The 24,999-nt window shown below is 39.9% G+C and overlaps 1 protein-coding gene across 1 annotated transcript in view; it reads right to left on the reverse strand.

The window, feature by feature from the left end:
* The window catches only part of KCNJ6 (potassium inwardly rectifying channel subfamily J member 6), a 162,973-nt gene extending 138,053 nt beyond the window's left edge, over positions 1 to 24,920 (reverse strand). The window contains exon 1 of the mRNA XM_085304870.1: positions 24,903 to 24,920. The gene's annotated coding sequence lies outside the window, so the exon portion shown is untranslated. The remainder of the gene's footprint in view (positions 1 to 24,902) is intronic.
* Positions 24,921 to 24,999: the final 79 nt, after the last annotated feature.

Genomic DNA, 24,999 nt, shown 5'->3' on the forward strand with positions numbered 1-24,999 from the left:
TCTAGAAGTTTTACATTATCACAGTTGGCAAGTTAGACAAGCCCTCCTTCCTTTCAATGGGATGTAGTAAATTTCCTCCACAAGAGCAAAGTACATGGTCTTACTAGTTCTGCTCGACATGGGCATGTTCTCAGTAAAGGTATCGTTCAATACGAGGGAGCGCATTACAGTCTGTCCGGGATAAACATGTGGAAAAGCACCTAGAGATTACAAATACCTTTATCATTAAAGTGTAAACCTGCCATCTCAATACCTGGAAAACTCTCAGCCTACAATACAAAAAGGTCTGGATGCATTKACTAGGAATATATGTCACAGAGAAGAAAAAACACTTCATGTACCAAATCCACATGCACTGTGGTATTTGAGGGACAACCTGTTAGAGCAGAAAGAAATCCATCTGGCCCACCATTTGTGGGCACTGCATCTCTGCTGTCACTTTTTTGAAAGTTATGTTAACACCCACCTCCAGGTTAAGTCTTAGTGTATGTAACTCTGTTCTAAAGCCTTAACATTCCCTTTATCAGTTGGAGGACTTGCTCCTWTTTTCCTCATCTCCCTTGCTGGTTTTTCATGTTGTTGGTGCACAATGAAACACTGCATAATATGTATGTTTTTGTCTTCAGGCAAAATGAGCAGAAGAGTGGCTGATTTTCTTTGTTTTACCTGGAACTGCTTTAAAAAGGATTTTTATGGCACTGTCTGATCACCATACAAAATTAAAACTTAAAGTAAAACTTATACAAAAAGATATTTTCTGATAAGTGTATACAATTTACCTAATAAGACTTCCTGAACACTTCTTATGGGCGAACATATTGACCTTATGATATATGGTGCATTTTCGAAGCTCAGGCTTAACTTGGCACTCCATCTACCATCTTCACATTAGCTGCTTTCACCCTGATTCCGTACTGTTTGCTTTCCACAAATAATACATTGTTCTCTTCTAGCTAACAGTAGATACTGCTTCTTAAAGGTAGGATTGTCTTGCTTCTCCTAATTTGATAACACTACTGAGGGACACTAGAAGGAAAAAAAAAGCTCTTCCCATTGTGTTAAGCTTTAGCAATATGCAGATAATTCTGCTATCATAAATTCTACTGTGTGAAATCATTGTACCTGAAAAATCTAGTTGACATCTACTTGAGTGTTAGGCAGTAAGTTGCAGTTTGAGTGTTCTAATTGCTTCTCATTTCAATGTATGAGCAGAGATGCAAGATAAGACCAGAAAATAGGCTGGAAGAATTTTTGCAATCTGAGCTAAATTTTTCCTGTTAGCAATGGACTTCCGTATATCYGCTCTCTCATTTGATAGATATATAYGGTTCTTGTCTTCAAATATACATGTCAGACTAGTTATTCAAAAAGATAAAAAGTCACAGAAGCTGAGCTTTGATAATTGGCAGAGCTAATCAGTTCATACATCTGAACAGAAAATAAAGAATACTAATTGGAAAAACACTTTGGAGCTTGGCATCTTCTACATCTCTATCATAATGCAGTTTTTTAACCATTGCATTCTATGACAATAATAATAATAATGCTCAAAAGGGTTCAGCATTCTTCAAGAACAAAATATTCTGCCTTTTTTAAAAATAGAAAAGATCTTGGTCATCAACTGGACTTATTAAATTTGTTTTAACCTGATTACATTTCTGGTAATTCAAAAATTTGCAATATTTGTGCACCAGAAGTGCACTGCTTGCTTTCTAACTTATGAGGTGGAAGGAGGTTTGTTTGGGACGACATGGCTGTAGCATTCTTTTTCCTTCCCTCAAATTCACTGTTATTGCTCTGAGGAGTAAGAAATGAATCGGAGTGCTGAAAATCTGAAWCTTGCTGTCTGTTGTGCTGGAAGAATCCCGTGAAACTTTGAGGGAATCTTTTCTCTGCTTTTGTTTTTTTCTCTGGTTTAGCTCCACATCTCATGTTATTACCCTATCTTCTAGGTTACTACTGGTGATGGATTCATTCATGTTTATGAAGCATGCATGTTAGAACTGTATGGTATAGTGTCATGACCTGACACACCGGTGCAAACTCCCTTTTGAAGAATGCTTTTTGAATGAATTATTTTGCTATCAATATCTGAAGCACTTTATTCAGAACTTGCTTGCATCTCTAGGTAGCTCTACACTGTGCTATGCTATTGCCTCTACAGATAGGCAGGTCATACACATATCTATCAATTGACTGTCACAGGAAAGGTGATTGTTGACAATTYGATTACAGTCAAGCTATTGAATTAGCTTTCTCTTTGACACACTAGTCTATTCATGCACAGACACAGCTTGGTGGGTGCTCATGTACACAAGCATGTGAACACACACACATACTGTCCATTTATGCATCCCCTGTTTAATTTGTATTCTAATTTTACTTATTTTCCTTGTTATTTCCTACCAATGATTTTCAGAGACTCCTTTCTCCTTTCCTTATTGATCACTGAAACTACATATATTTCTGATGCATACTGTACATTTTTCGTACTTGCAAGGGTTTTGTGCCAACAAAACTAGTGAAGGAGTGATTCACACTGAAGATTGGTGAGAAAATTTTGCTATTTACAAAGTCCTCCACAGACTTCTGACTATGTACCTTTAATATAGAAAAACAGTTAATAACAGTTGCTTGTAGATTTACAATGTTGAGGCAGAGGCATGGAACTGAATATATAATGGAATTGTGAAGCTTTCATCATTTTCAGAGGTGACAAAAATAGTGGATATTTTAATATTTCACTTGCCTTATTATAAGCTGGCATTTCTCTGTACTTACTAATAACTGAATGTATTGTGGCTTAGAAAAGCATCAGTGCAGCCTACCTGAAGGCGAATACATTTATCCATGAAGCACTGGAGAAAAAGGGAGATTGTTACAAAGGGCACATGCCTGGCTACAGACTAATAGATCGGATGGGTTAGAAGAAGTGATGACACGCTTTTCCTTTAAGTCTTTGCTTTATAACTGGAAGTCTCTGCCAAGTATTGTCTATATGGAATTATTTGACAATCTAATCCCAGTTATGTAATTAATCACAGTTCAGTTAGCACCACAAATATCTCTGATGCAGAGGAGAAAGGTACAACGAGAAACAATTGAAGGAGGTCAAAACCAGACAAATTTGAACAAAGAGAGAGGCACAAATGTTTAGTAATTTTGCATAAATACCTGTCAGTCTAGCCACCCAGGCATGAAGTGGATTCACCACTTCTTGAGTGTTTATGATAAGACCTGGACGCATGTTTGAAAAATACGCTTTTGCCAAAGACAAGCTACTAGGCTAGGCTTATGTGGAATGGCCTGCTTCTTACAGGAGTAAGAGAAAATGAACTAGTAATGACTCTTATGAAAATCATTGAAAAAATTATTTGAGAGTCATGTGTTTCCTTTGTTTTACAAGCTTTACTCAACAAAGTAGAATTTTACCTAAGGGCTTAATGGATTAGGAAATAAAGTGTTGGCTAGTATTAATGTTTGTGGTGTGACTGGGCAGCTTCATGGACATGTAGGGCTTTTGCCACCGGATGTCCTAGGGACTTCAGTCCTTGGAGCCAATGGCTAAGCATCTTTCTCTAAATCTATGTTCAACTCAGAGGGGAAAAGGAATCTAAATTAATTATTTAAGTTGCCTTTGAGTCACCTGATATTAATGAGAATTCTAAAATGCATAACTATAGAAACACTTAAAATAATGACAGCTTTCTCTTCGTTAGATAGCAGTCCCTTCTGTGTCCCTGGATGACACACACTGTTGTTTTTTCAACTAGTTAATCACCTCTTTTGTTAAGCTAAGATATATTTTTACATTTTTACCCATTGAATGTCAAGTTACTCAGTTTCGTATGGAATTATCTATTGGAATGGTCTCCAGCTTCTGGGGGTTTTGAAATAACATAGTTACTCATTTTAATTTTGGATTAAATTTAGATTCAAGTCACGTGAARTCATGCAGTAATCTAAAAATATACCCTGCAGAGTTTTGTCTGTGATTCCCAAAGACACATAAACTGCTTATACTGATATATGCTAACACCAGAATAATTTTTCCAGATTTATGAAAAGAATATGCAGCTTTGGTATATATGTTTGGTAGTTATCCTTCATCCATATATGCCTAGTGAAATCTGAAAAAAGAATTAGTTATGTCATATCCTCATACCAGGACCATTTGATTTAAAATTCTTTCCATAAAGCMCATTGCTGCCTGAAAACATTAGGGGTAGTATAAGGAGATATTCCATACATGATTCATGAGACTACAATGAATGTATTGTCAAAAATACACCTTTTTAACAGCTATTCTACTACACCATTCTCCCTTTAAAATATCCTGCTAATGTAGAAGGTAGTTTTTGCTGGCAAGATCCAGAGTATTGAACACGGGTTAAAAGTCAGGATCTCCTGAATTCTAGCACCAACTTGCTACATCTCTTTAGTAATGTCTCTTTCATTTCAACAGAATGCACCAAATAAAACCTCCAATGGAATTTTCTGTGTAGCCTCTTTACCCTCAAGTTATATATCCACCAAATCTGCAGAAGCTAAAGAAACCTTAGATGGCAATTGTGGAATTCATCTCTCCCCTACTTCTTCCCTTCTAAATGCTATTTTCATTTTGCTTGTTCTTTAGTCAGTGAAGACACAGACAAGCAGGAAAAAACCAGGCACTTCCAGAACTCACTTTATCCCATTGAAATCAGGACTTGAGATAGGAAATTTGCGCTTCACTGACTGCAGAGGGAGCAGTCTAGCTTAGACTAAATGCCTAGTTTTTACACAGCTAGCATTAGCTAAATGGCTGGTTGTTATTAAGCTATACTTTAAATGATGATGATTATTGATCATTGTATTACATGTTCTTGATGAATTAGTAGCACAGAGCAGTTACATTCTCTTTTTGCACAGTCTGGGAGGAACAGCTGGCATAATACAAATCAATATGCTGCTTAGACTTCCTCTGTACTCCAGTGTTCTGTCTATATGAGTAAGTTAAAGCAAGTACAAAAATGTTGTGGGCACTAGAACCCACTTGCATATGATCTTGAACTGTTAGCTTGTCCATGGGCATAGTTTTGCCCCAGAMCAGCTAGTACACTTTCACTCTTAAGTACATCTTGGGAGTTGGCATGGGCAAGAGCCCATTCCCAATGGCCAACTGACACATCGCTATGACTTTTGGAGGCTGAGGGAGCTCTGTGCTAGTGCCCCAGGCACACTAGGTTTACTATTACAGTGGCTTRCTTACGTGTGTGTAAATCTATGTTCCTCTCATTATCTTTGAGATTTTTAGTATTAGTAAAGTCTTTCTGTTGGGTCCTGTCAAAGCAACTCTACATATTCTATAGGCATTAACGGGTAGGGAAAAGTTTAGACTGAGTCCTGTAAAATCACTTTTAATATGACACAGGTATCCTACTGTTTCCAGCAATCTAACACTGTTATATCTATGTAGTTGGAAATTAACTTTATTTCAGGTTCTTTTTGACTTTTTGTTTCATTCTGCTTTTTATTTCAGGGGGAGAAATAAAATGTCTAGAAGCCCAGCTACATGAGGRGCTAGGGCCACTTAGTTGAAAGGTATCAATTTATTCCTCAACTTCATTAAAAAATTCCCTTTAAGAGGTAACATTTGACCAAACGTGGTCTTTCTTTCTACAAGCGCTATGATAAAATTATTAAAATTGCAGCAAGTGTCAGAATACTGTTCCATTTAGCTTTTTTCTTTCCCTTTTGAATCATGATTCTCTTTTCTGATTACTAAGTGTATCTCCCATTTTACTGCTGAAACACCCACCCATAGGATTTACATTACATAGCACTGTCTAGTACTTTATTGTGTTATCTTACTACTTAGAGCTTAGGATCATAGAAGTGGTAATCTTCAGATCATTTACTTATTTTTCCTTTACAAATGACAATTAACTAAACCAGAGGACAAATTATTTCTGATATCTAACGAAGCATACAGTATTTCTACCTCTTTATATCATATCAGTGACAAAATCCTCATGTCATACACTTGAATGACTTTTTCGAGAAGACGTCACATATAACTCCGAGCAAAAGAACTGCAATCTTTAAAGTACCATTTTTTTTTATTCCAGACATCAGTGCCAGAATTAATAGTACTCATGCTTCAAATATTTTTGTCAATGACTGACATTTTTCTTTTGAATTACGTATCTAATGTCAGAACTATTCAAATTTTTAATGTAAAACTATATATTTATGTTAGACATCCAAGTGGAATGTATGACACAATGCTGAAATCTATTTGTTCTGCTTTATCACTAATACTTGATTTCAAAAAGTCACTAAGAAAATAAACTGCAAAAAAAAAACCTTGAAAATGTGCTCCCTTCTGCAGTAGGACTTAAATGAGTGTGAGAAATGTCATGGATTTTACATCTATTTTTCATCAAAGCTTATTGTAAGATGGAGATGCACACTAGACTCTGTAGGGATTGGGGAATACCACATATGAAAGGGAGGAGTGGAGGGAAAGACTGCCAAAACATGAATTACAAAGGAAAAAAATCTTAGGCTCAAAGGTTATTCAGAATGGTATTGTGTAAACAAAGGAAGCAGCTCTGCTGCCCAACTGTTCCAAAGAYGCCAACAGAGTTGCTTTAATCTTGCCAAGGGGCTTGATGCCAGTGACAAAAATTAACACAGTGTAACATCTGTTTTTTTTGTGACTGCCACCCAAAAATGAGGAGGGAACAATCAGTTGCTTCAATATGCATAACTAAAAAGGACATAGACTTTTTAGTATCCTCTTTAATGGAATGTTCTTCTGTGAGCTGATGCTTTTCTCAACTTATTCTCCTATGTAGCTGCTATGTTGTATGGCCTTCAAGGCAATGACATTTAGGACTGGTATTAGGGTTCTTCCGCAATCATAGCTGTTCCTGGGGTCCCAAGTCCAGGGTGGCTCAGTCTGTGTTCTGGAGAYTTTCCTGCTAAAGCCCTCCCTTCTCCTCCTCCTCCTTTTCCAAACGTCTCAGTGATGCAGCCAAGCATGCTTAATCCTTTCCCAATATCCGCTCACAGGGCAAGATGCTTCTGGCAGGCACAACTAGTCTACTGCAATTAAACTTGATTAAACAACTGTCCTGTATTTCTGAAGTGAACACCTGGAAGAAGCATTCAGCTAAAAACAATATAAAACAACTCCGAAGCCCTTTAACATAGAGACTCTGTGATAGAGCAGCATAAGAATGAATATTAAAAAGCCATCAAGTATGATCAAATCTAACTCTTAGGTGCTCACTGTCAGGAGTGGGATGCACAGCTTAACTCCTGCACCTAACTCTCTCTATACTGTAAGAATGAATCAGATGTTTCAGGGTGGAATTTGCAAGACATAGCATGTTTGGGAAAGGCATATTGTTCTCCAGTCACTTCCAGGCTTTCATTTTGTGTAGCTAATTATTCTTGTCTTAGTGGAATACCATGTGCTTGTTGCTGGAAATGGAACTGGAAGCTAGTCTTTCAGACCTTTTCTTCAGTCCTGTCAGGATCATTCTGAATGCTAGTCTTATCACCCAAAATGCTTTCAAATCTTATAAGCAGTTTATTCCATCATTCAGGGCACCAGTGAAACATGAGACAGAACTGGATGCTCTACAACTCAACTGGATCTATCCTCCCATACTGGCAGYGAACCACTGATAACTCTTCTCTGGTACACGTTTATCACTAGTTTTGTAACTGTGACAAGGTAATTCTTCTAGACTAAGTTTTACTGCTTCCTTATTAAAATATTGGGTCAGATATTCTTAATAAAGTTGAGATATATGACTTCTTCTCTAGCCCATTTTGATCTACCGTGGAATGAAATTAGATTGGCTTGTTGCAATGTGCTGTTGACAAATCCACTCTGGCAGCTCTTCTTGTGTTTTCTGATGCTTAAAGCACTTTTTATTTTTTTCAAGGACTTAAGTTAAGATGAACAGCCCATAATTCTGCAATTTCTCTTCCTTCTCCTGCCCAGCATCCTCCTTCTTAAAGATGGGCACCACACTTGCTCTTTTCTGATCTGTTAGAATTTCCTTTGTTTTCCAGGAGTTCTTAAAAAGCTCTGATGTTGTCTCAGCCAATCATTTAAATGTATTCTTCAGACCTAATTGATCTGAAAACTTCCAGTTTTAGGAATACACTAGCCTGTACTTTCCTAGGCTAAGAGTATTCTTTGTTCTTGGTTTTAACCATGCCAGTCCCTTGCTCATCATAGGCCTTTCCAGTGAAGATTGATGCAAAAAATACTTATGTTGCTCTTTACCCTGTTCAGCACTATCCATCAGCAGCTTTTCTCTCTGTTGAGAAGGGGGCCAAGACTCTCCCAGCTCTTCCTTTTTTACAAGACTACTTATAGATTATTATCTTCTTATCAACAGTGCCTCTTCCTAGTTGCATCTCATCTTGTCTTTTGGCTTCCAGAGCTAGTCCTTATTTTCTTCAGTAAAAAAAAGTAAAAGTAAAGTAATTATTTTCAGTGATGTGATATAGTTTGCCCTTTGTGTATCGTTCCTTCTTATGAAGTCAAGTCAATGTGAAATTCAAGAGTTAGCTCAGCTGATCTCTTACTGAACTTCCTATATTTAATCTGTGATCTGTGTGTGTGTGTGTGTGTGTATGCGATAGGCCCTTTCTTTGTAGGACACCTCTCCTTAACTTCTGTAGATTTCTACAGAAATGCCTAACTACGATCAATTCCCATAACTGGGGTAATTTTTCTGATTGCTCACAAAAGATTAATCCACTGATCACTGTAGTTTGGTGATCTATTGTAAATCCCCATGGTGATAGCTAGCACCTTGCTCCTTTCCTCTTCTATCATTTTGTGAACATTGTTCTTCAAGTCTCTCCCTATACGGAGCATGGCTGGATAGACCCTGAATGAACCTATTGTGTCAGCCAGCTCTTCAAGCTTTTACTATGCCAGATAACTCATTATCTTGATAGTCTAGTAAGATGTCTGTACCAATGCAAGAAAAACAGAGAATAAAAGGGAAATAATCTAACTTGTTCAATGGACTGGCTCTCTCATTCACCTCATCCCTTTTATGACCTTTTCATGAATAGCTCTTTTCACACATTTGATTTTAGGTGCTTGTCAAAGTCATGGGTGTTCATACATACCTGTAAGGTTTTTTTTTCATCTTTCCCTTCAAAGGCAGTTAAAGCTTTTCTCCAGCAGCAATCTTATAAGCAAAGATATTCTTTTTTTTTTTTTTTTTTTTTTTTTTCCTTGCAGAAGACAGCCTTCCTCTTTTCTCCTCTTCCATGATCTCATGGAATACCATTTTGTGGTCAAAGAAGCCAAATCYATCCTGGTTATACCGTCTGTGTGGCTTGTGCCTGAACTATGGTTGTTCTTACCCCTTCTTGAGCTTTGGGCATTCACTAAAAGAATAATTGTGTTCATGATGTTTTTCATCTTTCTCAGACTCCTTTGCTCCAGCTTCTTGAGTTTCTTAATTACTTTTGATGTGTTCATTCAAGGTGGTATCATTAGCGCCTGGAGGAAGGAGAAGTGTGAGTCGTGGCACAAATACACCTGAGTAACTTCTCAGTTACCTAGTTCAGTCTCAGGCTGGGTAACACATCCTCTGGAATTTTTAGGTCCTTTGGTAATTCACAAGGACAGGGTCAAAAATAACCACCACCTTGTTTAAGACTCCTCCTCTGCTGTCTAGAATAAATTCTTTCTATTCTTGATCTCAGTAGATGATTACTCATGAGTTGAAAACTGTGTCTCCAAGATGGATACAGCTAACTTTATCTCTGCGAAGCAACCTTCTCCTCTTCTATTACTGGTACTGTTGCAGTACCTATACAAGTATCTAGTGTCTTTGTCCTTGGAGATTTCCTGAACTGAAATCTTTATGATCATTAGTTCAGTTGATGGCCCARTCCTGCAGCTTTCCTATGTGAGTCTTATGAAATTTTGTTAGGTGATGCATCCAGTGCTGAATATCTTTTCTCTCTTGACCTTCACTGAAAAGAGAATAGTTCACAGCCCCTGTGAATCTTGACCAAGACGTGGGATGAAGCACTGGCCTCATCAGTCACTGTCCTTAGTGATGCACTGAGGACTGTCCTAGTGTCCTCAGTGTCCTTAGTTGATAAATATTTGAGGACCAAGATGCTTGGTCCTTGCATCTGTATTTATCTTTCTTTTTTTTTGTACATTATGATCCTTGTTAACACCTTACATTTCAAACCCCATCCTGAAATTTGTGTTTAATAGCTTTTGAAAGCTGAGGGACTGATGTCTTATTTACCCACTGGCCTACTCCTCTKTTGTAAGGGAGACAGTAAATCCTGTTGTGAATTAATGGTAGGATATTTTACTGTACAGAAATGTTAACTTAGGTCCTAAAAGACATACAGCAGTGTTAGCATTGAGGGTGTGCCTGTGTGTGAAGAAGTCCTGCCCTTCAATAGGACTAATTCTCCAGGGAGCAGCACCATATTGAACTTTTGGCTCTGAAAGTACCTTAGCTACAGCTGAATGTCTGCACTCGCACTGCATTCTGTGACATGCTTTATACGCCCAAATCTGAGCTGCTGGCCTTACTTGTATCTTGAAAGATAGCAAGAGGGATTTTAATAAATAATCAATAATGCTACTCATGATATTTGACCTTTATTTTTTCATTAATCACTGTTTGGGCATATTGCAAGAAATTCACATCCTTGCTGAAGGAAAGACCAAAGTGCCTTCACTGAAATATTACCAAGTTTACAAAGCTATAGTGTTCTCTTGCACTCTGTTGAAAGCATCATTCTCTCCCTGCTCCATGCCACCTCTCCCAGTGCATCATGCTCTGTATGTGCAAATCAGATTCAGATGTTCAATATGGCACTGCAACTTGCTGAATTGGTCCTAACGAAAGAGAGGACTGATTTGCTGAGGTGCTACCTTATGCTAGTGCTGATATGCTGTTTCGGAGACTTAAACAAGCGTTTCTGCACATTATTCACACTCTTGCAAAGTAGGTATCAAATGTCCCCACCTTGATTTTCACAGGTGCATGTCACTCTCCTAAGTTCAAGGCCGGGGAGAATCAMGCTCAGGGCATTTGAATACTGTTACTTTATAATGGGAACCAGTCAACTGAGAGTTTGTGCCTTTCTCCAAATAGATAAGTGAATGTAGCTGTGCTGTGTCCGCTATGCGAAAATGACAAGTTGAGCTTGGCTTTTAAGCTGGGTTTGCATCCAGCTCTTGCACATGGCTGGTTATATAATACTGCAGCAGCATGGAAAGGCAAGGATTACTTGATAAGGAAAGTGACAGTGGAATGGAGCACTGAATTTCATTATAAAGGTGAACAACTTGAGTTTGTGACAGTTAAGAGAAAAAAGTTCGTTAGACGGATTATTTGGATTAGAGGATAATTGTACTGGAGAAACTGTGCATCTCTCTCTGTATGGAATAAACTGCTGTAACTCATTGATTTAATACAGTGCTCTAATATAAAGCACATATAATTGTGTACTTAGTACTGAATTCTTGTGGCCCTGGTTTGGTGCAAATAGTTGACACTTTAGCATTCCTGTGCCATGCAGGAACTCCCCAAGAAGGTATATCTATATGATCATCACTAGCATGCAGGGACCATGTTGGAAGTTTTTGGAATCTGGTATTCTCCATTCATGGCACTAGTCTCCAGGGGACAACCAGTACAGTTCAGAGTAGCTATATGGCCTGTGTCCGCACAGAACCACACAGAGGCTGGGAAAACATTCTATTTGATCTGTGAGCCAGCTTCCCATAGCTGTGCCCACCCTCTGCTGAGAAACTAACTCTGTAGGGAAACAAATGGGATACCTGCAATGGGACTGCTCTACTCAGCAGGTATCAGAGCCCATCTATCCTCTGGTATATGATCCATTCCAGACAACTGCAGTGAGATTGCACAGCATGCAAATCAGGGCTCATTTTGGCCCTGTGTCTCTTTTCATCATATCTTTCTTTTACAGCACTGTTAATACCGTAGAGCTGTAAGCTGCTGCACGCTGCATCTATGGCAGTGCTTTGCTAAGTTCAAAATGTTCTTCTTTCAGTTGGAAATGCTAGAGGCAGGAAAGCTTCACTTTGAGATCCTACTTAAAAGTTCACAGTGATAGTAATTAGGAGAAAGTATTATTTGACTTTAAACTGAACATGTGACATCTGAACATTCAGAGTCCTAGCTGACTCTCACAAAGAATAACCAAAACCCTGTAACATTGTTCTCACAGTCATTCTCCTGACACTGCTGCTTTGTTTCCTAAGCTGAAACTCAGCTTTGTGTTTTTCACTAAGAGGACTGTGTTCTTGATCCTGCCCCATTGCCTGTAGAAGGGAAGGGTAACAGGTTAATCAGGGCTATAATTGCTTTTTGTTTAGAAAATGGAGTGTGCTCTCTGCATGTGGTTAGTGCTCTGAAGTGTTTCGTAGCACTTCTTAGCACTTCACCCCAGGATGCTCTTGGAGACAAAAAAATATGTCATTCTAGTGGGGAAATGAAAACCATCTCCATTTGCCTGCTCCTCACAACAGGGAAATTTGTCCACTTTTTAATGTACCCTTACATGACTGAGCTTTCACATTAATATACAGGGAAGGAAAGAGATAAACACTTTCCAGAGGAATGTGGGAAGTCCCTCCAAGGGTAGAGGGTAACCATGGCATGTTTTCAGAAGCCCAGCAGGCATAAAAGGCTTTGTTCAGCAGCCTTGACAAACTGAATGAAGAAAAAAATGCTTTTTCCTGCAGAAATAAGGAGCAGRAGAAGGAGCAAGGGAAAAAGAAGGGTAGGGTGAGGAGATCAGCCGGTTGAGGGGGAGCAGATCATAAGTACTTAGTTTATTTCTGTACTTAAACAGCTCTGGTGGCCTAGGGTATAGTCTAGAGACTCTTGTATAATGGAGGCAAGAAACAAGCTAGAGGAAACTGTTTGATCAAAAGCAAAGCAGATGAGGAGTATATTTGTTACAGAAACCCTGGTAATGCTCTTGCTGTGCTCTTATTAGTGGAYTGAAATGGTAACAGTTCATTCAAGTCATTATTTTAGCAGTGTAAGTCAATCAGAAATTTGAGTGCCCTAGAAAAAAAAAACTGATTATGTGACAGTTAATGCAGTTAATTCACGTTTTCAATTATTGTCTTAGAAGGACAAATCTATGAGGAAAATACCACTGTGTTAGAGTTCTTCCATGGAGACTGATGCAGGTGACAAAAATTAATTAAAGGCCTGAATTTATTCCCACTGAAATAACTAGGAAATCTCCTGTTCACTTCAGMAACAGCAACTACTTTCTATGTATTGTAAGTATCAAAATTACACAGTTGAAAATATCAGCTCACATTAGACTCAGAAGTAAGCAAACCAGAACTCAGATTCTGCAATACTCATATGTGTAACTATATATTTCCAGATAGCCCTATGGAATTCTGTAGTGCAGAGCTACTCACAGAATAAACATTTGCCAAGTGGATGATCAAACACTTCTAACATTTACCTTTGTTTGACTGTAAGTTATTTAAAAGCTTTTCCAAATGAAATAGCTTCCTATTCCAGTATACACATACACAGAAAGAATATAGATGAAGAATTTCGGGAAGGGAAGAATGTACAATTTTATAAAAAGGAAAATTCCAAATCCAATTTTGAGCTTGAACTTTGTACACCAACTTTCAGCGGAAAAAAGCTTTGCAAATGAAACATGAACCTTCTAGAAATATGACGCACTTTTAAAAAAAATTGCCAAGTGATCATCTAATGATAAGACTATTCGTACACAAAATCATGTGAGAAGCACAGAAAATACAGTGAGACGCAGCCAAGTTAGCAGCAAGAAACAAGTAGGAAGCTCAGAGTGGAAGGAATTCTGAAATTTAAAACTGAGAATAATGAACGTGAGCATATGAAAAAATAGAATACATCAGAAGGTCCCCAAGGACCTTCTGCCTTTTAAGAAGACAAGAAGGAGAATTTAGGGAACTACAGCCTGATTAGCCTTTTCTCAGTTCTTGGGAAAACTATTGAGGAAATCCTCAAAGAAACTATTTCCAGACCCATGAAGGACAAGAACRTGATCATGAACAGCTGACTTGGATTCATCTCTTGGCAAATCTTGGCAAATGACTAGGTGGGTGGATGAGGGGAGAGTAGTTGGAATTGTTTACCTTGAGTTTAGTGAGACTTTCGACACAGCATCCCATAGCATTCTGCTAGACAAAGAGAGAAGAAATGGACTGGATGGGTAGACTGGAAGGTGGGTGGAAAACTGGCTGGACCTTTGGGCTCAAGAGGTGAATGTCTTAACAGTTGATGGTGCTTCTCAGGGGCTGACACTAGTTAGGGCCAATACTCTGAAACATCTTCACCAGTGACTTGGATGACGGGACTGAACATGTCTTGGCTAATCCATGAATGAYGACGAACTAGAGAGAATGGTTCATGCATGGGGAGGTAGGGTTGCCACTCAGAGGGATCCTGACAGGCAAGAGGAATGGGCTGTTAGGAACCCCATGAAGTTCAGCAAAGATGAACGCAAGATCCYGTGTCTGGGATAGAACAAGCTGTGCAGCAATACAGGTTGGAGACCTACTGGCTAGGTAGCAACTCTGCAGGAAAGAAACTGTGGGTCCTGGAGACTGCAAGTTGCACATGAGTCAGCTGTGCACCCTTACAGCAATGAAGGCTGATTGTACGCTGGGATGCATTAGTTAATAACATAGCCAGCAGGCTGAGGAAAGTAATTATTCCCTTCTGCTTGGCACCGGTGAGGCTGGACTACAGGCCTCCAGAGGCCTCTTCTAATCTATTTTTTCTGTGATTCTGTGAAATGAATTTATAATTCCTATATTTAGTAATGCTAGTTTTTGTTCTGAGTGCATTAGAGGTCCATAGTAAGTGTTAGGGAACTTAATTAAGTCACAGTAATAACTATATATATGCTGAATGACAGTGTGTTCATGTGGACCATAATCCTGAAAGTTTGTAGGATAAAAGGGCTGTTGGCACAAAGGAAATATTCACAGGCAATGCAAAGGCAAAGCATKTTGTTTTCCAGTTACCTGTATAAGCATTTTTCTTTGGCGGGAGGGGGGAGGGAAGCTTTTAAAAATTTTATTTTAACTTTTACTTCTAATAGTTCTAATTTTGACCTCTGTACTAATCGCTAATACATGTTTATCTAGCTGCATCTGAACTGCACTGTTCTCCTCCTATTTGCCTCCCACGTCATTGTGTAGGATTAAGTAGAAGTGCTAATTCTAGGTTATTGAGTATGGCTTTGATGATTATAGTTATAACTGGAGAGCAGGGTTTGGGGTTTAGCTTTGTCTTTTTTGCTGATGGCACATCTTTACCAATGAAACTCAACTGACTAAGAGGCCAACCCACAAAATCCAGTCCTTAGACTGTGACTATGCTGAACTGTGGAGTATATGCTTGAGGTCCAGCTTCACCTAACTTCAGATTTTACTGAAATGAAAAGCTATCCTGAAGCCATAAGTCTTACTAGTGTAGAAACTCTTTCCTCTGTATAATAYGTGAAAAGTGAAGCCTGATCTTTGTCCCTCTTCTGCTTATATGGAGGGTATGTGWGGCCTTGCTTTCAAGAACAAAATGGAAATTGCTTGTCAGTTCAGTTGCCAGTGTTCRCTCTCAGCTCTCCCAGCTGTACAGCCCAAGCTCTTTAGCTTGTCTTGGTCATGAACCTTATGGGGTAGCACTGCCTACACACTTCACAGCTACAACTTCACTTGGGATTTGATTAGGCCTACTGTTCGAGAAAGGAGTTTTTCATTAGACCTGATCTAATGTTTGCTTAATACTGGAAAGGTCCTCTTTGTACAAGATCTAGTCCTACACGATTAAGAGCTACRAAATCTGTTTCAAGGAGAATATAGTTCCTCCCTCCCCCAACACAAGTTCTCCTTCTTCATAATGGTCTRTGTAAATATCTGACCTAAACTATTTTTGCTTTGTTCTTAAAATGAAGTAACAATAAGACTTACTGCCATAAATTGATGCAAGTCTGACCTGGCAGCACTTGTTTATGGAAAAATGTAATTAAGGGAAAGTAGCAACTGACTTTGATCTGAACATTTAAAAAGAATTATGGTATTTTATGGGCTGGTGTGGGGAAATACAATAGATGACATTTTTTATGCCTGATTTGACTGTTTCACCTGTGCTGACCTACTACTGTCGATTAACATTCCATGCCCCTTATTAACTTGCAGTCAGCCATTCATTTTAAACTAATTTGCTTCAAAAAATCTTTCCATATTTATTTCCAGATCCATGCTTTGGACCTAAACAGACTGATCTTTGGCAAAGGTCAAGAAAAAATACTCAGGCTTCAACTTCTGATAAATGTTTGGGGTAATGCACAATCATCTGAGTTGACAATGTGCTATGTTTACTCTACTTTCAAGGAGATGAAAAACTCTTATCTCTCACAGGAGTATTCTGTGCTTGCACTGTGGCAAAATACGAGAAACTCCATCTTAAAATCATCRTAAAAAAAGTAACTTGAAATATTTGCAGATGTTTCTAGAATGTGTTAGTTATTCCATTTCCCTCTCTCTGCTGGCTGTACATGTAGAATTACATAGCACAAACAGGAATAAAGTTGAGCCTGGGTTGTACAAGGACTTCTGCCGACATTTTTAAGTAATAAAGCCATCCTGAGCTGCAGTAAGGAAGCCTTATGTCAGAGCTGTCTCTCCTATATATTAGCCTATTAAAAACAAATTTGCATTTAAAACCTGATATGAAACCCATTGAAGTTAATGGAAAGAGCTTAATGTTTTTTGACTCAAATGCATATACAAGATCATATATTTGCTGTGATTCTATTTCTGTAACATCTTAGCAGGATTTGCTATTTCTATATGTTATCAGCAAGTCTTCCTGTAGTTTCTTTTGTTATCATTATTGTTTTTCCCCCTTATGATCATATCACACATCTTTTCTCTTCAGCATCTCTAAGGGCCTACCCGATTCTCCTATCAACTAGCAGCTTAATGCTCTTCTAAAATGTGAGTTGCATGTGATTCCCGAAACCCACCAGTCTGGTATCTGAATGCAGCTCTACAAAACAGCAAACAAACCATGAATGCCATCCCTTGCGAAGTGTACAAGCCAGCATTTCTACCCATTTATATCTTTCTTACATTATTTTAATCTTTGACTTTATACTGTATTTCAGTTTAAATTTTGTATAGAGATATATTTGTTTTGTATCTGCTATTGTTACCTCTTATTTTATGAAWGAACAAGTTTTTTCCTGCAGCATACACTGCTGGAATGCAGTGTGACAATAATAGATGTTTGCAGCTCATACACAGTGGGTACTATTTCTTCTCTGGACAGCAGTTCAGAATAGCTTTCTACTTATTTTTGATATTTCCATAAGGCATATACTTGATAGTGTTAAGTTAGTATATTAACTACATGATAGCTTCCAGTGAAATGCACTTCTGAATCCTATGATCTGGTATGAGATGTATTCAAATTAAAACTATATATTAGATAAGAGAAGGGAAATAAAGATCAGCAACATCCAGATGTTGCAAATAGTCTCTTTTCAGTAAGCCAACCSAGAAATGTGGAATTATTTTGAATATGTGGGTGTTTACAATCCAGGTCTAGTTCTAGAGTTGCCCCCCTCCTCCCTTTTCTTTTGTCTCTCTAACATTTCTCCTTCCCATCTCTTCTTGATTTTGCCCATCTTAAATTCTTATGTAGCTTTGCAATCTCTGAATAGTGATGGAGAGCTCAGTCTGATCCAGAATTTGGCACTGGGATGCTGTTGAAGTTAGTGATTATCTATTAAAAGTGTATATCCAACTGCTGAGAAAAAAAGGTATGGTAATGAATGTCTAGAAAACAGTTATAAGAGCTGTATTTTCATGTATTGTGCAGCACTTAACTGCAAAGTCAACACTTACCAGTAGCCACCACTGTATATATCTTACATATACTTACAGTCACCCTCACTAGAGTATTGAAGATATTGCTGGAATATTTTCTTAAGAAGTAGYATCTTTTGTTTGCTTGTTTGTCTTTCTAATTTTAATGGCAGCTATGATACTATTTCTGAAAAGAAGATTAACATTACTTTGTTTCTAATGTTGAAAGACCTCTGATCCACTGATGGCAGACAAAATCGGCAATAGTCAAGAAGTCCAAGACAACTGAAGAGACATTGCATTTTATGAGCAGCTTTTTGATATGCACACCACATTGGGCAGGGCTAATGGACTGCAATCCAATAGCTCCTTTCTCCTCCTCCCCTGCAAATCTGATGCTAGGTGAAGTTTTGATAATCCCTCATTCCCATTCAGYAAAAAATTAAATGAGGCATTTTATTTATCTCCTATCTAATCGGACTGAAGCACATACTGAAATGCTTTCCTAAATTTGTACCAGAGAAAGCAAGCAGCACACTAAGGAAAATATAGCACCATATCTGTATTGTTTCCACTAAAGCTGTCACAGTGTCCTTCCCTTCCAGCTCAGCACCTCTKCCTCTCCACATTGACACAGATGCCTTAATTCACAGTCTATTGCAATTGATGGCAATATTGATATTTTTAAACAGTCACTGTTTTTCATTATCAAAAAAGGTTTCCTTCTACCATTGCCTAACTATGTTACCTCTCATCTTGCTCTTGGTTTCAGCTCTGATAGTCTAAGACCACCTCTGAGATCAGGAAGTTCTGAGCTACTTAATGCTGCAGCTGGAGAGTGTCAGAAACAATGGGAGAAGAAAAAATCCCAAGCCTAACTTCTGCCTAATTTTGGTATTTTTATAAGCCAGACAGAAAGACAGTGATGTAGAGCCAGGCAAATGGAGGATTTTAGTAGGTAACATTCTGTCCTGGGGCTCTGAAAACAAGGGTTAATTTCTCACACTTTCTGCAACAGCAGGTTGCCACATTGATTCAATTATTTTAGACCCATTCCGTRAAACTTCAGGCAGGCAAACGTGATGTCTCCAGAGACCTACTGAGATACTTGGTGGCCTAAAGTTGCTTTTCTGAGGTGCCCAGCTCTTTTCACTGACTCTATAGTCTAAGGAGGCTTTATTTCTAAACTAGGCATAGTTTGTCAGGGCTTTTGTGTGAAAATCTGACCCCATGGATATTAATGGAGAATTTTCTCTTCCTGCCCAGACAATTATTGAGCTAGGAGAAGTTGTTTCTTAATTACAACTATTTAGCATAAATACTTCTTTTCAATAATGGGAAATCGATCTGACAAGCTCAGAGAAACCGCAGACTGTGTGTGTCAACAGGAGAGGGGGGGAGAAAAAGCAGGAAGGTATAAAATGTCACTACTTTCTCATTCTTCAAATTAATACTTTGAGGAGTAATGTGTCAATTGCTCATTATTCTAATGAAACCCTCTGCTTGATTATGGTAAATACTAAATTATATGATAATTTATCCTTTGCTTTCACTGACAAAGTTGTCTGTATTGACAAGACATAAYGAGATTTTTTAAAATGAGAAACAAAAAGCAGAGGATTTCCTGCAATGTTGCAAAGTGCTCTAAGCTGGTGAGCCTTATGCAGGGATCCTTACGATAAAGCACTGCAGAACAGTTGATTAGAGCATAGAATTAACTATATTCTTGTGCGCTCTCTCTCTCGTCCTCATGTTCTTTCTTTCAGCCTTCTATTTCACTCCTTCAATCTGTGCGTTGTTGTTTTCTTGTCCAAGAGAGAGATTACAGAACTTTTTTGAAAGTTCAGCACAAATGCCAGCACTTGGCTTTCATCAGTAAACAAGCCCCTGTGTTCTGCTCTGGTGAGTCCCAACTCATCCTGAGCACTGGTGGCTTCTTCAGGCCAGACTCCAATAGTCTATGTAGATTAAGTGAATATGGAATAATACAGAACAGCCATATTAACCTATGATCCTTAGTATTTGTTTGCTTAAGAAGTGTTGTGACTGGATGAGCAGCAATCAAACTTCAGAATTTCTTCCTAAAAGCACAGGTGAACTTAAAGACCCAGCTCAGTTAGGTCAAAGGCTATAAAGAGAAATCAAAGCCATGGTTAGGCTAGGTGTCTGCAGGCCTATGATGGGATGCAGGTGCATATCTCAGCTTATGCTAAAGCTCTTCTCCCCACTGATAGGTTCTCACCTGCTGCCCTTAACTGTAAGGCACACCAGGACTAGGTGCTACTGACTCCAGTCCAGATGGCTAAAACTGCAAAAAACTATTTGTGATAGCTACTTTAAGTCTCAGTGTTGCCATGAGTCAGGTACTTTTTCTGGCTGAGAGGCTCTTTTGAAAGCTCTGAGGTCCATATACATGTTGAAGTCTGAAGCTCAACTCCCTCAACATCAATCCCTCGCTATGTGCATGACAGAAAGGGTAAGTCACTGGCAGTAAAGATTAATAGCAGGCTCCCTGGCTTAATGTTTGAACGAGCCCTCACTCTCTGCACTAACACATACTCTGCTATTTAAAAGTTAAATCTCCATGGAATTGTAATTTAATCCTGTGAATCATAAACTACGTCTGAAAATGTTAAGAGTTTTCTGACTATAAAGCTAGTTATGCCATTGGATATACTAGACTATTTTCCTACCAAAGTAAGACAGGAAAGTAAATCTTAGAAGTAAATAATGTTCAAACTGAAGAATGGTGTATATTGCAAATACACACTTTATGTCATATACTTGCATTCATTTTGAGATATAGGTAAGGCTGATRGAATCAGCCCCTCCTTTTCTAATGCTGAGGTGACATACACTATTGTAATAGTGATGCATCTTCTGGGAGCATTTCTGATCTAACTATCAGTTAGAGCTACAGTAACGGTATGAATCTTGAAGATGCTCATACCAGGAATTATCATATCATACCTGATATCAAGATGCCATTGACTGCTGAACTGAAGTTATAACTGGAAAATAGAATCAGGAAAGCAATGGGCTTTCACCTTCCAGCTGTTTTTCAATTCAAAACTCGATTGACTAACACCTCAGAGCAAGCTTCTGTTAGAGGTTCTTCTGCAACCTCTGGCACGGATTAGGACATCTGCAGCTGGGACCATGTATAGTCCTTGCAACCATATAGATCTTCACTGATTGTTTTAGACATTGTGGGGTTCTAAGGTTTCGTTTACATGAACTGATTGTAGGACTGGAGCTATGTGAAGGATTCAATGGCTGTGTCACACTGCACTGAGAATGTGAGAGAAAAAAAAAAGAGTGCTGGCAGAAATTGCATATGATTTCAGACTTTTGAAATTCACTTTCTTGGCTCTGTATCTGAGGGCAGGATGTTCTGCTGACCATATATAAAAGTTCACAGAGTGCATGGGGGTCAAAAATCCATTTTATTGTGACCTTTACAATATAAAGATGTGTTTCCTTAGTTGGGAACTTCTCTTGTCCCCATACAACATCCTAACAGACAGACTACAGATGATAAGTTAAACGAGGATGGTGCTCTGAGCCTCCTTATGGGCAGATATAATTCATATCAGTTGCACAGCACCGTTGCAGCCACCATAGTAATGTAGGGACCATAAAAATTTCTCACCTATTGTCTCACCTCTCAAAGTCTCTCACCTGCTGCACATAAGTTTTGACCACAGCCCTCATGCGGACAGGACTGCTGTTCACTGCCTGCAGTACGCTGAGCAAGAGTGGCCTGGTGGGATATCCTTTGGTCAATGCACTTCATAATCCTAGCATAAGGCTCCATCAGAAGGCTTTAAGCTTCCATGATATTCAGCATACTTGTACATAACTAAAAATTATGGCAGCATATAAACAAGTTGAGTTAGTAACCTCCTGTTGTTCAAGTCTTTTATTCCAGCTGTTCGTAACACTCATATAATATAATTGCATTCCCATTATCAGTAGCATTCTAGTAGGATGTCTGATGCACGGTTTTGGAAAAAAGCAATCTTTCACAAAATCTATATCTAGAGRGAATGATATTAAAACTCTTTCCTTGGGTTTACTGGCCAGTAAACTTAGCTTTCATTGTTTAAGAAATATTGGTCTGTTTCTGTGTAATCAATATTTAAATACTGACGTTTAATGTATTAGGAATAGTTTTATAGTATCAGTCTGCCTCTACTACTAAAAATCCTACATCCAAATAATGAAGCAAATACGCTAACCTAAACCATCTCTCTCTCTCAAAATTGTTGGTGTTTAATTTTTCCAAGTAAAAAACAACATTCTGCAGCAAGCAGTGGATGAAAACACTGACCAGACCTGCCAAGCTTTTAATAACAATGAAAATAAATCATAAAATAGATGCATTCTGTACAAAGTTTAAACTGCTATTAATTAATAGTTTAAGTTATTTGGGAGACTGTTAATATTAATTATTTTACTACTTTTATAGAAGCATAAAAACATTTCTGAATAAACATATATTTATGTATATGAAAAATATCATGATAAATCCAGTAAACTTACACCAACAGTGTTCAGAGTTCCTTAATTTTTTGAGTGAAAGGAAGAACAATATAGATCTTACATCTATGAGATATTTGAATAAGTCCCTTGTGATAGATATTTTATGAAAATGTTAACGAAATTCCTTTCTCTTGCACAGTTTGAAAGAGGGACGTTGTCTTCCTTCCAAAAATACCATGTTTCAATAAAACAAATCTACAAATAGACGCTTATGAAAAACAAGTAAGTGTTTTCCGCAGTGAAGTTACGCGTCTTGGGACAGATCTTATGTATCTTTATATTGAATTTGGTTTAAATGCACAGGCAGAAATTCCACAAAGAATTCTGTCATTTACTAAACTGATGAAAGTTGTGGTTGTAGAATTTTCTGTTGATGTTCCTTCAATTAATTTTTCCTTATGTTGCTTGTAAGGTAAAATGATTGTGTAATTATCTGATAAAAAATTCTGACCCTCCAGGAAKATTGCCTTACATAACAAAATCAATAACTTCAAGTGTTATAAAAGATCTGATAGTTTTGCCCTGAATATTTGTATTTAAGTGCTTCTCCCTATTTCCCCACAGGAAAGTAGTGAGTGCCTGAGCCCATACTTTTAATTTAGTCTTTTATTTCCATACTCCTTACAAGATAAGCCTGCAAATGTGAGTCCCATCATTAAGAAATTCATGTCCCATTTCCTTAAGGCTTAACTCATTAGTTCACTTGACTTGCTGAGAAGTATAGTTTGGGCAAACTGAGGATCTACAGTTAAAAAAGATAAAATTCAAGTAAAGTTGTGATTCTTGAAGGTAAGCTTGCTTGTGCTCCCCGCGTAAGTACAGAGCCCTACTAACTCTCATGCATGAACCAGGTTCACCTAYGTGGTTGTCCGCAAGGCTAGGACTCACTTAAAACAGACTACTAGAATCCCACTACATGGTGTGAATTAACAGCTTGATTAAAGAAAAAAAATCTAGAGAGTCCAGGGATTTGGACTCAAACCCCGTAATTCTGCATGTATCTTTGGTTTACTGCCTACCAGGACCAAGGCAAGATTAAATAAATCTTGTTTGCTTAATGAAAAAAGAACATCCTGACACAACGGACAGCACAAAAGTGACTAATCCATCTCTATCTTCCCTAGTGAACATTATTCATGTTACTGTTTGCTTTTCTAGAATATTTGTTCTTAGTCCTAAGCTATCATTGCATATTTAGCTATTTGCACCAGGTATGTTACTGTGAAATTGAGCCAATAATTTACAACGCATCAGCATAATAAATTTCTCTTGGCTTTTGGTGAACTACTGAGCTGAAAACTTTTCTTTTGCTTTTTTTCCCCCCTGCCTCTTGCTTTGCGTACCTGTGGGTGATTGCTTTCCCCCCCCCCCGGAGGAGCTGATCGCGCCCGCCCGCCCGCCCCACGCATGGCCCACCCGGGCCACGGCATGTCCCGGTCCCGCCGACCCCGCAGGCCCAGCACCGCGCTTCCCTGCGCCAGCCGCCGCGGGCAGAAGCGCCGGGAAGCGCCTTCTCGCCGCGCCGCGGCCGCGGGGCTGCGCGGAAGCGTCGCAGCAAAGGAGCCCCCGAGCCGCGCAGACCCGACCCGACCCGACCCGACCCGACCCGTCTGGGCCGCGCTCCGCTCTCGGCTCCCGCATGCGGGCCGAGGGTGGAGGCGGGGGGAGGAGGAAGGGGCGGAGGTGGGGGGAGAAGCGCGGCCGTTCGCGGCCCGACGACACCGGCTGGCGGCGCCCGGCCGCCCCCGCTGCTGTTCGCGGTCCTGAACGACGGCGGCGGCGTGGGCGCGGGCGTCCCTCCCCTCCCCCCCCCCGGAGGCCGCGGGCGGTTGGGGCTGGGGAGTGCGGGCGAGGAGGAGGAGGGGGGTAAAGTTACTCTTATCCATCTATTTATTTAGTTCTTCTCCACCCCCCCCCGGGTCGCCATGGTGATTCCGAGCTCGCTCTCCCTCGGCTCGGGAGCAGACGGGCTCCTCTGACCCGACCCCCGCCGCCCCCCACCGAGGCCCAGCCCGCCCGGGATCCCCCCTCCCGCCCCCCGCCCCTCGCCCCAGCGCTGCCGCCCTCCCGCAGGAGCAGTGAGGTGGCGAGCACCTGGGGAAAAAAAAAAGAAAGGAAAAAAAAAGAAAGAAAAAAGCCCCCACCGCGGCGCCCCCGCTCCTCTCGCCTTCCTTTCAACTTCTTCCCGGGCTCGGCCGCCGCGGAGGGGGTGGCACGTCCCGCCGGGTCCTCGCCTCGCCGCCGGCGCGGCCGCCGGGCACCGCTCGCCCTCCTCTTACATAACTCGGGAGCGCCCGCGGCACGGAGGGGCTCGGGGAAGGGGCGCTGGCGGCAGAGGAGGCACAGCGCGGCGGCACCCCGCCTCCCCCTCCCCGAAGCAGTGGGCGCCTCCTCCTCCCCTCGGACAGCTCCCTCGTGGCCTTACCTGGCGGCGGCGCGCCGCGCTCACTCCATCGCCGCGCCTCCCGGGCTGGAGCGGGGCTGCGCTGCCCGGCTGCGGGCTGGCGACGGGCTCCGTGCGC

This window comes from Rhea americana, unplaced genomic scaffold (genome assembly GCF_003343005.1).
Source record: "Rhea americana isolate MKP2758 unplaced genomic scaffold, rheAme1 scaffold_101, whole genome shotgun sequence".
NCBI classification, from domain to species: Eukaryota; Metazoa; Chordata; class Aves; order Rheiformes; family Rheidae; genus Rhea; species Rhea americana.